General features: G+C 45.4%; 1 protein-coding gene across 1 annotated transcript in view; it reads right to left on the bottom strand.

Annotated features, from left to right (window-relative positions):
• The window catches only part of IL17RD (interleukin 17 receptor D), a 79,454-nt gene that overhangs the window by 64,781 nt on the left and 250 nt on the right, over positions 1-14,423 (bottom strand). The window lies entirely within an intron of this gene.

The following is a 14,423-nucleotide window of genomic DNA, read 5'->3' as shown; positions in this document are numbered from 1 at the left end:
AGGACAACTTGGAAAAAAGTTTATTGAAATGAATTGAAAATTTGGAGCTGATAACTGCTTCTTCAACTATAGCGTTTGTCTATTCCACGTATTATCACATGATGCCTTGTTATCTATCCATAAGGATGAGGCTCAAGGCTCATAAGGTTGTTTGGGGTTTTGTTTGTTTTCATCTTCGGGGCATCTAGCACATACCATGGTACCAGGCATGGTAGATACTAGGTTAATACCTTGCTGAAAAGAGGCTCTTTGGCATGGCCCAGTAGAAAAAGAGCTGGCTCTAATATTTGAAGACCTGGATTCAGATTCCCACTCTGTATGGGCTTGGGCACACAAGCCACTTAACTCTCTGTAAAATGAAGGGGTCCATCTAAAGGGCGTCTTGGGGCCCCTTCCAGCTTTAGATTCTATAACCTGGCAGGGATCAGCTCTCCTTGGGGTTATTCTGAATGACTGCCCTCTCCCCCCTCCCCAAGCCTGGAATGTGCTTCCTCCTGCCTTCTGCCTTCTGGTCTCCCCGGATTCCTTCAAATCTCAGATAAACTCTCACCTTCTCCATGCTGGTGCCTTCTTTCTGAGATTTCCTTTCCCCTTCTTTCTATATTTTGTATGGACATGGTCACTGCATGTTGTCTCTCCCATTAGAACGTGAGCCCTTTGAGGGCAGGGAATGTGATTTTTACCTTTCTTTGTACCCCTAGTGATTAGCACAGTGCAAAATGGTGTTTTCTAAATACAATGAATGTTTAAACTTGAAGAAACAGCATGGTGGAGAGAGCATTGGATTTGGAGTCCAGAAAATCCTACCTCAGACTCTATTAGACATGTCACCCTGGGTTCCTCTGTTCTCTAATCTCTTCAACTAGATGACTTCTAAGTTTCCTTACATCTAAATCTATGGCCCAATGAGTTAGAAAGACCTGGGTTCAGAGGTTGCCTCTGACCCTCACTAGCTGCGTAATCATGTGCAAGTAACCCAACTATTTTCAGCCTTGGTTTCCTCATCTGTCAAAAAAGGGATAATCCCCACAGCACCGACTTCTCCGATATTGTGGGCTTCTCTAGCATGATGTGTATAAAAGCCCTTTGCAAACATTAAACTGCTAAACAAAAGGCAGTTGTTGGTATTCACTTCCAGGCCTCTGGGTTCCCTCAGCCTAAAGCAAACATGTTGGTTTATTAAAGAAACACACTTTCGAGACATGTCACTGATTCTCAAGGCCTCGGTCCCATTGTCCTAAAAGGAGGTAGAGAAAAGGTTTCAGGCAGCCCCAAGAGGATGCTGCCTAGGAAGTGCATCTGGCAATAATGTAAAGTAAGGTCTAGTTTGGACTTTTTCGTTGTTTTGGTTTAAACATTTGGTCTTGACTGCACAACATTTTCCTTGGATAACGGGGGGATTGTTCCAGGGGAGGAGACCAGGAATCACCTGGACAGACTAAAGTCATGGGGAAATGGTTTCTAGCCCATATGGTCCTTTTAAATAAAATGCCACTCTTCATTCCAGAAGCACTCAAGGAAATCCTCCCTTTATTCTAATAAACTCTCACAAACTGAAAATGGAAAGGGGGTCCATCACTTCAGGTTGGAAACTTAATGAAAATGAACTATGCCTTTAAAAAAAAAATAATTCTGAGGGAGAAGTAAAATATAAACACACAACACCTGGAGAAATGTTTAAGCCTGTTTTTTTTTTTTGGTGGGGGAGGGATAAACTGCATTTTCACTTTTAAGGAGTTATATTTAAATTCTAATCCTGGGTGATTTCAAAGGAATTCATTCCAAGTATTCATTTTAAGTGTGAAAGGTAAATATCAATCTAAACATTTTAATTAAAGCTAATAATTTCTGAGTCTCCTTAAACATATATACACACCAGATTTACATCGTTTTGCTCTAAGTTCTAACTGGTTTACCAACAATGTTATGATTTTAAGGGGAAGCAGCGTGAGGCTTCGCTACCCTAACACACTGTCTGCATGGAAAAAAGGAAAAAGAAAAGTTACACTGTCTAACTTCACTGAAAATACTTAGCCTCCCTCAGCCTTCAGACTTTTAAGGGAGTTTTAAAGCAGCTGTTACACTGTTAAGCTGTTAAACAGAAGGGCTGTGTCTGCACTGATGAGATTATTTCAAATTAAACTGGGTTTCTCAGATACACGCAGCAAATGTAGTTTTACTTTGGTCTACGAATCAGAAAAAACGTAACAGGAAATTTCAGCTTTAGAGGCGAATTAAGTGTTTACATCAAACCTTTGTTTTACCATCTTCCAAATGATTTATTAGAAGAGACAGCTGGTACCTATTAAGTACCCCTTCTAAATGGTGCACCTTTAATTAGCTAAAATTTACATTCCCACTAACAAATACCAAGGAATGAGATTAACTGACAATGCTTTAAAAAAAAAAAAAGTTTTTTTTATCCATTTTGTTTTTTTTTTTAAATCCAACCCATCAGTGGTTCAAAAACATTAAAAAATCTTTCTCCCTAAGAAATTACAGTCATTAACTTGTTCAGGCCCCCACCAGAAAATACCAAAGCAAGGGTTTGAAGGTTAGATTTTCAGCCCAGTTATTATGTTTTTGAAGTTTCTTGCCCAGGGTTTAGATCTGCGGGCATTTAAGAAAACATACCCTGGGGAAGAATAAAGAGTATCATCTGGTCCATGATTTTCTTAGTAACCTTTGAGTAAGTAAGACCCGCTATCCTAACTCAGGATTCTAGAGGCAATAAGGAGCAGATGAAATGTACCAGTAAACAGAGCTCAGAACCAGGGATGAAATGTACCAGAAAAGAAAGCTTGAATTTCAGATGAAATTTACAAATGAACAAAACTGGCCTCTATGTAAATGACATTTCACCCCTTCCTAACCAAGTGAGAAAACCTCATTTGGGAAAATTTTTCCTCATAGAAATTCACTGAGCTCAAAGAAATATTTAGGGGAAAAAATACAAATCAAAAAATTGAACTTGTTTGGTAACATATCCCTTTACTAGAAAAACACATCTCCATCCACATACTTTGGAGGAGGATCCCAGGTCACATCCAAAGACTTCACTTTAACCTGCACTAAGAAGCTCTCTTTAAATAGGGTATGACTACTCCAGAGCTTGTGTCTTTTCAATCAGTTAGTGTCCCTGCAGTGTTTAGAGTGGCAGAGGGGAAGTGGCCTGTGGTTAAACAGAGGAATTTTAATAGAGCAAATAGTCTCTTTACTTCCTACAGGGTAGGACTTCAAAGGCAGCCCTGCCCCAGAGGAGACAATGTGTTACAGGGGCCATCAGTCACTTAATAGTATGTCAAGTCTATTCAAAACTTACACGGAAGCCAAGATAAATACTACACAAGGAAGACAATATCCAAAACGGGTCAGGCGAGTTAAACTCGCTGGAAATGGAAAAGCTGGGCCATCGGAAACAGATCAACTGCTCCCAACTGTTTGTTTAGGAAAGGAGACCCTTAAAAGTTTACGAGAGACTTAAAACCGAAAAGATCTTCAGCCATCTGTGGTTAGCAGGAAGAGGGGAGCTGAGAGCACGAGGCTAAACCTTGGGGAATTCAGGACAACACATTCATGGTGGAAAGATTCACTAAGCTGGATTTTTTTCATGGTGTTTGGGGGAGAAACAGCCAGAACTAGCCTTGTGGGGCCCTGGGTCCATCAAACTGGCTCTGCTTGGCCCCCAAAGCAATATTAGGAACAACCGGTGAAAAGTGCAAAAAAACAGACTTACACTGGACATTAGGGGAAAACCTGCTAACAAGCAGACTGTGCAAAAGAATGGGCCGCAGCCTCAGGAGGTAGCTGGCGTGGAGCTTTCTTAGCGATAAGTTCAGTTGGCCTAGAAAATCCCTGAACAGCCTTCTGACTCTGAAATTCTGTCCATTCTGTAGTTCTCTAAAACAAGGAAGCCGGAGTTTCCAAATGTCCAGCGATGCAAGAGCAGGAGGGAGATGACGGGCTTCAGAAAGCAGAGCAATGAGACTGGCCTCAGCGGCAGCAGCAGCAGATTTGAGGGCCATGGGCATACCATATTGGTGAGACCAAGATCATATCAGAAAGGAATATTACAAACAATAGGAACAAAGGCTCTATGATTCCATGAAAAATTAAGTGAAACAAATTGGGTTTAAAAAAAAAAAAAGGAATCCCCAGGCAAATTCCAGCTTATAAAAATCCTCAAGTCTTCACACTAAGGACTGGATAGGATGCCTATGGAAAAAGGAGGGGGCTGAAAGAGATGAGCTTTAGGGGCCCTTCGAGCTCTAGAATATTAAACCCTAGTAATGGTTCCTTTTTATGATTCTGACTCTTAGGAATTTCTCTTCTTTGCAGATCTTTTCAAAGAAAAAAGGGTGGGACTGCTAGGAAAATGTGGAGGGGGGAAGGCCAGTGGGATGATGGCTGAAAGAGGAAAGACCAGCAGGAAAGCCAATGCAGCTAGCAGAATCATTCCCAGGAAACGTGTCTAGAGGCATCAAGGTATCTTTCACTGATTGCCAGGAGGGACACCACCAGGCAGCCTGCTGGCAGCTAGCATGGCAAAAACACTTGTTTACCCAGCTCAAAGAACCAAATGTCTGCTGTAGAGAGATGAGCTTTCAGTGAATGAAAACAAATCCAATTCAAAATTGAATAAAATTCCTCTGGGCCTCCAGCCAAAAGACTATTCTTGGGCTAGACTTTTTATCAAGTGCCCTAAAGTTTAATCAGCTGGAACTTCGTTTTTGTTTAAAGTTTTCGACCTGTGGAAAAGAAGCATTTTGCTCTCAAATGAGAAATTGGGATTTCACCAAAAAGATGGCTATCTTTAGCTTAATTGTTCTCCCCAGAACAATGAATTGTAAGAGTGTACTGAGTTTGAAGGCTGAAGACTTGGGTTCAAATTCTGACTCTACTCCTCACTAGCCAGGATAAGCCTGGGCAAGGAACTTAACCTCACTCAGACTCAATTTCTTCATCTGTAAAATGGGGGATTGGATTAGATAACCTTTGAGATCCACTTCAGCTCCAGGATCCAATCAATCAAAAAGCATTATTAAGCACCTACTATGTGCCAGGCACTGTGCTAAGAGGTGAGGATCCAAAAAAGGGCAAAGGATAGTCCCTGCCCTCAAAGGGGGAGACCACATCCAAATATGTTTGAAGCAAGTTACAGATAGGATAAATAGGAAACAATGAACAGGGAAGGCTCTAGCATTAAGAGGGGTTGGGAAGACGTCCAGTAAAAGATGGTATTTCAGTTGGAACTTAAAGGAAGCCAAGGAGGTCATTAGTCAGATCAGAGGAGGGAGAGCTTTCCAGGCATGGGAGATAGCCAAAGAAATTGCCTGGAGCTGAGATGCGGTGGAATAGCCAGGAGGCCAGAGTCACTGACTGGATGCAAGAGTACCTATCAAGGACCAATGTGGAAGAAGACTGGAATGGTAGGAGAGGGCTGGCATATGAAGGACCCTGAATGCCGCATTTTGTATTTTGAATGTATTCCAAGAATGCAGCATTTTGTATTTTAATCCTGGATGTAATAGAGACACTGAAGTTTAATGAGTGAAGGGGAGAAGATGTGACGTGGTCAGACATGTACTTAAGGAAAAGTAGTGTTGGTGGCTGAATGGAGGATGGATTGGAGTGGGGAGAGACTTGAAGTAGGCAGGCCCACCAGCAGCTACAGCGATAGTCCAGGCTTGAGGTGATGGGGGTCTGTATTAGAGTGCAAATGGAGTCAGAGGAGAGAAGGGGTGGATTTGAGAGGTGTTATGAAGGTGAAAACAACAAACCTCGGCAACAGATTGCATATGGAGGGTGAGAGAGGAAGAGAAGTTCAGGATGACTCCTAGGTTGTGAGCCTGAGGGACCGGGAGGATGGTGAGGCCCTCTGCAGTAAGAGGGGAGGTAGGAAAGAAAGCAGGTTTAGGGAAAAGATAGTAAGTTCCCTTTTGGACATACTGAGGTGCAGATGTCTACCGGACATTCAGTTCAAGATGTCTGAAAGGCAGTTAGAGATGTAAGACTGGAGGCCAGGAGAGAGACTGGGGCACCAAAGGCAGATTCGAGAATCATCAGCATAGAGACAGTAATTAAATCCATGGCAGAAACAATAAGATCAAGTGGGATAAATAGAGGGAAAAGAGAAGAGGACCAGGGACAGAGCCCTGAGGGAAACCCAAGGTTAGAGGACATGTTCCGGAGGAGGATACAGCAAAGATGACAGAGAAGGAGCAGTCAGAGAGGAGGAAGAGAATCAGGAAAGAGCCTAGAGAAGAGAATATCAAGGAGGAAAGAATGATCAACAATGCAAACGCTGCAGAGAGATGGCCAAGAAGAAAGAGTGAGAAAAGGCCACTGGACTTGGCAGCTACGAGATCACTGGTCACTCTGGAGGGAGCAATTTGGGTGGAATAAAGTCAGAAGCAGATTGTAAGAGGTTAAGAAGAGAGTGAGAGGAGACAAGGTGGAGGCACCTGCTGTAGATGGCCCTGTCTAGGAGCTTAGCTACACAGGAAAAGAAGAGATACAGGACGAAAAGTCAGTGGGAATGAAAGGGTCAAGTGAAGTTTGTTTTTTCAAGATGGGGGAGACATGGGCATATTTGTAAGCAGTAAGGAATGAGCCAGTAGATGGGGGAAAATTGCAATAAGTAGAGTGGGCATGACAGAGGGAATAATCTGTTGGAGGAGATGGGATGGAAGATATCCTTTGATACAGGCTCCCCCCACCTTTGTAACAAATATATTTCAGTTCTGAGAATTCAAGGCTTTCCAGTTCGATTCCACTAAATCTTCAACATAGTATAATGGAAAGACTATTGGATTTAAGGAAGAGGCCCTGAGTTCTAATCCTAGCTCTTCCACTTAATTACTTCTACCATGTTGAGCAAGTCAATACAAAGACAAAAAAAAAAAGTTCAACAGTCCCTGCCTTTAATGGGTTTACATTCTACTAGGAGCAGAAAACTCAAAGCACCAACAAATTTAAGCAATGTCTTGATGAATGGTTTATACATTTTGTTAGGAAGGTAGGTGTGGGATATGTGACATAATACTCAAAGATCTGCTTGATTTTACAATGACTAGAATTTCTCGCAATGTCATTGTTCACTTAAGGGTGAAATTTATTGGTAATGGAAAAAGTCTAATGGTGATGATACTCAGAAACTTGATTTTCATTCAGAACAACTCCTTAAGGGATAGGCAGTCTAATGGACTCACCACAAATCTTAATGATACCTTTGTTGTTTCCTCATTTTTTTTAGTCAAGTCCAACTCTTCATGACCCCACTTGGGGTTTTCTTGGCAGAGATACTGGAGTGGTTTGCCCTTTCCTTCTCCAGCTCATTTTACAGATGAGGAAACTGAGGCACACAGGGTGAAGTGACTTGCCCAGAGTCACTCAGCTAGTAAGTGTCTGAGGCCAGATCTGAACTCAGGAAAATGAGTCTTCCTTATTCCAAACCCAGTGCTCTATGCATTGGGCCACCTAGCTACCCTTAATGATACCTACAAAGAATTTTTAAGACCAGAGTCACTTCCAAAATTGGATTCTTCCTTTCCTGATAACCAAGCAATGAGCAGTGAAGACTGGGTGTGATCGGTCCCGTCTCTTTCTTTAAAGTGTCAGGCTCCACATACGGAAGGATCTCGGAGACCATTTAGGCCAACCTACGGCTGAACAGCAATTCCCTATAGAGCATCCTGGACAAGCAGGCCGTTCAGGCAGAGCCAGGAGACCTCCAGTGACCAGGAATCTACTTCCTCCTGAGGCCAGCACAACCCCTTCAATTTACAGAAGAGGAAATCAAGGTCCAGAAAAGTGAGGTCCTTTGCCCAAGGTCACCCACAGGAGCAGATCCTGGATTCACACCCCTGATTCCTTTCTGCTACCCTTCTCTGGGACCACTCTGTGCTAGCCTCCCCACTTTCTGACTTCCCATAAGCCCGTATTATCTATCCTACCCATTTCAGAACTCAGTTACATTCTGTGTACAAATCTCACTCCAACTATATAAATTTCTCAAGGGCAGACAGGAACCAATCATTCACTTCTGTATCTCTGGATATCAGTATGTACCAGCACACATATGTATGATATGTATCAGTACACACACAAAAGACCTCAACAAATAACCTGTGGAACTGAATTAAGTGGATCACAAAACAAGGGTTACTGGGTATGACCACTCAAAGAGCCCTTCCTTGCTCCAGCTGGAGAAACAAGACAGTAACTTTTACTAACTGGAGGAAGAGAGGTCAGGCTTTCTGACCTTGTCAGAATTTTGTACAATGTATCCCACAGAATCTCCAACCAGGGCAGGACCTCTGAGGTCACCTACTGCAACCCATTCCACAGGAAGGCTCTTGTTTTTAACAAGGTAAACCCTCTGCCCAGTTGTTTATGAAGCTTTTTACAACCATTCCTTTATTTAAAAAAAAAAAAGAAAAGAAAGAAAGAAAGAAAGAAAAAAAGGAAACACAGGCACCTTCCTTTTACTGGCAAATCAAGCCAATGGGGCTGTTATCCACAGAAATATTTTTCAAAAAAATGAATGAAGACAAGTTACGCAGAGGAAAGCAATGAAGCCAACTAAGATAACCTCTGATTAAGATTTTTTTTTTAATGTGACAGCAAAGAGGGAGCCTGGACAAGCAGATCAAGTGCTGGATTTGGAATCAGAAAGTCCTGGGTTCAAATGTCACCTGAGACAAGGGGAGCAACTGCTTATCAGCCTTAATTCCTTCCTGTGCAAAATAGGAACAATTCTAGCACCACCCTCACAGGTTTGTTGTATCACTCAAATGAGCAAATGTCAAATATTCTGTGTAACATGAAGGGCTGTGTTCATGTCAGCTGTCAGCAGGACCAGTAGAATCAGAGATGAGAGATGGTTGAGGACACCTGGTCTCACCTCCTCAATGGAGATTATTGCAAGTACTTCGTACCTGATTTTTCTCTTGAAATCAACAAGTATTTAATAAGTGCCTGGTATACATGAGGCACTGTGCTGGGGAAACTAAGATGAAAATAGTCCATGCCCTCAAAGAGATTATATTCTCTTAAGGAAAACATGTACATATACCGAAAGTCTTAGAGCAGTTTTAAGCTATAAACACTTAAAATTGTACTAAGACTTTTTGGGACACTCTGTCTAAAGATTTCCAACATAAATACTGAAGGTAATTGAGGGTAGACTGAGGTGGTGTTACTAGCAGCCAGCAGGGATCAGGAAAAACTTCATGCTTGAGCTGAGCTCTGAAGGAAACTTGGGACTTTTACATTTCTTCATTTTACAGATGAGGAAATTGAGTGTGGTGGGAGTAGAGTGGGGGTGGCCCTATGGGACTTGCCCAAGGTAGCCTCCATAACTGGATTTAAACCCAGGGCTTCTGATTCCATATTTAACACTCCTACTGAATTAAGGAATTCAAATGATTATTAAAAGCAACAAAATCTCCCCAAGTGCCCAGAAGAAAGAATTCCGAAAGGGACGGAAATAAGATTTTATTTATATCTCTTTATGTTGTTATCTTGTTAAAATGTATTTTTTCCATTTGTATAAAATGTCAGTAGCACAGGTTTTATGGGTTTATGTGTGATTGTTGCCTATATGACCTAAGGTGAGTCATGTCTCTCCTCTCTGGTGCGCTTTCCTTACACCTAAAGAGAGAGGTTAGGGTGCCTTCTAAAGGTCTAAAAACACTCCCAGCCAAAGGGTATTTAGCTGGCTCACAGAGACATTTTCTCTCAAGGGGTTGGAGTAGAGCCGCCAAATCGTTCACAGGAGGTTCAGGTACAGGGCCACCGACCACCTTCTCAATGCTGGAGTTTCCCACACTCAACTGTTTTAGTATATTAAGCTTAGCACACTGCCTGACAGCACAGATGCTTAATAAGTACTTACTGACTATAATTTCTATTGATCATATTAACTATAACATAAGTTCTATAATCTCCTATTATATTGACTATATCATAAGGACCATAACATCTTTTGATTACATTAACTGTACGTTCTATCATCTCTACTGATTATAGTGACTACCCTAAGGGCTATAAACTATATTGACTATAAGGAGATCTTAGCAGGAAGCAGAACTTGGGGAAAGCTCTGACTGTCCCCTCTCGGGGGCTGACACACTCCTGTCCTGGAGTTAGTCTGTCCATGTGGGGAAGGGCATGAGGGAGTGAGAATAAACCAATGAAAGAAAGGCACTAGGGCTGGGAATACAATTGCACAGATTCTCTCCCTGAGTGCCAGGCTTTCCCCCATTGCAGGGAGAGAGCTGCCAGGCTTAAAATAAGACTCCTTCCTCCCAGCAGTGTTCAAGAGTCTGTCGGGCCTGGGGGTGCACTTCTCCACTAGGCCCCTTTACTAAGATGGTCTCTCTCGTCCCTCCCCCAAATCCCTACTCTGCTGTTTTTGAGGTCCAATTAAAGTCTTACCTCCTCCTTGAAGGAGGTGCCCTAACCCATCAACCCATTAGATGCTGAGATGTGGAAGGGACCCAAAACCAAGAAAACAATAAACCCAATGACCATGACAACTTGCATAGAAAGCACAATGAACATGGAAACATCCAGCACTTCTTGGGATCTTAGAGGGCATCAGGGCCCAGCCCCCTCGGGTTACAGTTGAGTAACATTAAGTGACTTGCCCAAGGTCACACACCTAGATAGTGTCAGAGCCAGGATTTGAATTCCGAACTGGTGCCTCTAAGTTCCGCACTCATCACTGTACCACACTGCCTCCCTCAACGCTTGCTGTTGGTGTTCAGTCCTTTCAGTCCTGTCCGACCCTTCGTCACCCCGTTTGGGGGTTTTCCTAGCAATACTGGAGTGGTTTGTGATTTCCTTCTCCAACTCATTTTACAGATGAGGAAACTGAGGCAAACTGAGTGAAGTGACTTGCCCAGGGTCACCCAGCTAGTAAGTGTCTGAGACTGGATTTGAACTCACAAAGATGAGTCTTCCTTACTCCAGTCCCAGTGCTCTATCCTAGCTGCCCCTGTTGTGATAATAACACTGCACTTAAGAGTTAGAAAGACGTGGGTTCCAGTGCCAGTGCTAAGGCTTACTATCTGAGGCTACTGGTTATTTCCTTTAGAACACAAACTCTTTGAGTTTAGGGATGGTATCCTCAGCACCCCAAAGGTCCTTAATAAATCACTGTGGACTGATGGATTTCACCTCAGAATCCTTGTTTTCCTCTCTGCAGACTGGTGATGAGAATCATTTCACCATTTAGTATGGACCATTCATACCACCATCACTAAAAGGGTCATTTGGGGAGGAAATGTTTTCAAAAATCTTGAATAGAAATGTGAGTATCACAAAGACAACTCTTGGTGAATTTGAGAAGACTTTGTTTAGCTGGACCCACTATTGTCTCCAGTCTGGGGGGCTTTTGGTTTTGTTTTTTCATTTGGGCAATAGGTCTTTCATACTGGTAGAAGGGGGCTTGCACGTCGCTTCTAACTTCGGCCAGTTTGGAAGGGTTATTTATGACGGCCACTTCAGCTAGTTAACCATGGAATGTGAGAATGAAGAATATCAAAGAAACATGAAGCAAGGGCAGGAAGCATTTCCCGGCCCCAATCGAGGCTCATCTATCTCCAGAAGGAAAAATGTCGCCAGTGAAAAGTGTCTTCTCTGATGCTGCTATCCCTTCCTTTCCCATCCTTTGGAGTCCCACTTAAAGGCCACCCCCTCTGCCTGATCTCCATAACTGCAGCATCTCCCTTTCATTTCTGACCTCTCGAATGCATCTCTCCCGGCTTTTTTTTTTTTTTTTATTAAGGCAACTGGGGTTAAGTGACTTGCCCAGGTCACACAGCTAGTTAAGTGTCAAGTGTCTGGTTTGAGGCTGCATTTGAACTCAGGTCCTCCTGACTTCAGGGCCTGTGCTCTATCCACTGCGCCACCAAGCTGCCCCCATCTCGAATGCATCTGTCCTAGTTCATCTTCCACACCACCAGCACCACCACACTGTAAGGGACACTTCATCTCAACTGTCCTCAAATCTCAAATGTCCCTCCCCCAGAGTCTAGTAAAGTGTGGGGAAGCAGAAAAGAACTGGATCTCAGTCAGAGTCTTTGAGAGAGCATGCTAGGGAGCTAGAGCTCTGGGCTACAGGAAAGTCACTTACTTCAGGGCAGCCAAATTTTAAAATAAACCAATTCAGAAACTCCATCTCCTGGTGAGCACTCATGATGAAAAATGTGCCCCCTACTTATACCCTGTGTGGAGGGAACCCAACTTTGGGACCAAGGCCACAGGGAACAGGAAGAGCATGGTTTGTCTTGGGGGAATTCTGGTGGATGGGGTGGGGGGGAGATGCATTGACAGAAATCCAACCTTCCTTTCAGGTTCTTACCTAGTGACATCTAAAGACTATCAAAGAAAAAACGGCTCTTTCCCAGAGAAGCCCTAAGAATACACTCAGTTCTGTCACTTTCTTATGTGTGGCCTTGAGCAATATACTGCGCCTGGAAGCCTCAGTTTCCCCATCTATAAAATGAGAGGCTTAGAGTAGAGGACCTCAGAGGTTCCTTCCAGCTTTCAATCTAGGATTCTAAAAATTAAAAACATCAAAAAGTGTGCGAGGGCGGGGAGGAGTCTCAAGAACTCGGAAGAGATTTGCAATCCCCAGACCGTGGAGGAAGCAGGAGGCCCAGCAGCCTCCCAGGGAAGCGCCAAATTAACTAGTCCAGGCAGGGATGGTCAAAACCGGCCATGCAAAGCAGCAGGGCGATATTGTTATTAACAAAGGGGGAGTGGGGTGAGGAAGGGGAAGGGTTCCCAAGCCCAGAGGACTGCCCAGACCTCTCCTGCAGCCTCAGGTTTCCTCCCCCTCGCATTATTCTGCCCCAACCCCCCCCCCCACCCCCAGCTGAGCTGCAGGTCGGCAGGAGCAAAGACTAGCAGCTTTAAAGAGCTACAGACCGGAACCAAGGCCCCAGCAGAGAAGTAGGGAGGGGGAGAAGAAAGGGGGACAGAGGGAGAGAAGAGGGGGGAATAGATGAGGAGGAGAGGGGATAGATAGGGAGGAGGGGGAATAGAAGGTAGAGGTGCAGGAGGGAGGGAAACGATCGTAGGGCAGGGGACTCCCCCCAAAACACACACTGAGAAAAGGTCACAGACCCCCAAACACGCAAACAACAGTGTGACTAAAGCCTTAAGACCCCAGCAGGATCTCCGGGGAGATCCCTCCGGACAGAAACAAAAGAGGGCGAACAGGGGGGCAAACGCCGCCCCCCTCCCTTCCCTCACCTCTGTGCCAGCCTCCAGGCAGCAGCCTGCACAAACCCCGGCCGCCCGCCCGCCCGCCTGCCTCGCCTCATTAGCAGCACAAAGCCCCAGTCTTCCGGCGGCTCCTTTCATCCCCCGGGGGAGCCCGAGGCTGGGCTAGCCCAGGTGCCCAGACGCCGCCATCCCCCCTTCCTCCTCCCAACTCCCCCAAAGACTCCCCCAAAGGGGCCCCGGCCGGGGAGGGAGGACGCGGCTGAGCACCCAGAGAAACGCAGGAAAAGCCCATATTCCTTCGTTCGCTTTCTCCTCTTCCCCGACAGACAGCCGGGGGCACACGCATACACACCTGCCCCGGCTCTGCCAGGCCCGTCGATCGTGGGGTGGGGGGGGGGGCGAAGAGAATGGATGGACACACGGACGGACACAGGCGGATACAGACGGACATACACACACTCCACCCCCCCCCCCGCCCCCGGGGCTGCCACCCTGGGAGCACAGTCTCCTTCCAGCCCCGCGCTCGCTCTCTCTTCAGTGCTCCCGGGTCAGACAGCCGGGGGCACACGCATACACACCTGCCCCGGCTCCGCCAGGCCGGTCGATCGTGGGGTGGGGGGGGGGCGTGAGTGGATGGGCCCCCGGACGGGCACACGGGGGGACCCGCCGGAACACACCCCCCCCCCCCCCCCCCCCCGCCCCCGGGGCTGCCACCCTGGGAGCACAGTCTCCTTCCAGCCCCTCTGGCTCTCTCTTCAGTGCTCCTGGGTCAGGGCTCTTGGCAGGAGGCCAGCCACAAAATTAGCCCAGGAAACCAAAGCGCCCTTCCTGCCTCTTTACCTCTCACTCAGTTTCCTTCCCATCTTTTTTTCCTTCCTTCCTTTCTACCTCCCTCCTTCCTTCCTCACCTTCCCCCTTTTTTACTTCCTTCCCTCCCTCCATCTTAACTTTCCGTCCTTCCCAACGGAACTTCTTCTCCTCCTTCCTAACTTTTCCCCTGCCGCCATCCTTCCTAACTTTCCTCATCCTTCCTTACTTCCTACTTTCCTTCCTCACTTCCCTATCCCTCCCTCCCTCGTTCCTTTCTTTCCTCCATCCCTCCTTCCTCCCTTTCCCCCTCCCCTCTCCATCTTCCTTCCTCCCTCCCTTCCTTTTTCCTTCCCTCCCATCCTCCTTTCTTTCCT

This window comes from Vombatus ursinus, unplaced genomic scaffold, assembly GCF_900497805.2.
Source record: "Vombatus ursinus unplaced genomic scaffold, bare-nosed wombat genome assembly UNPS02014817.1, whole genome shotgun sequence".
Lineage (NCBI taxonomy): Eukaryota > Metazoa > Chordata > Mammalia > Diprotodontia > Vombatidae > Vombatus > Vombatus ursinus.
Note: the sequence above shows the minus strand (reverse complement) of the source record. Positions and strands in the feature narration are given on the sequence as shown.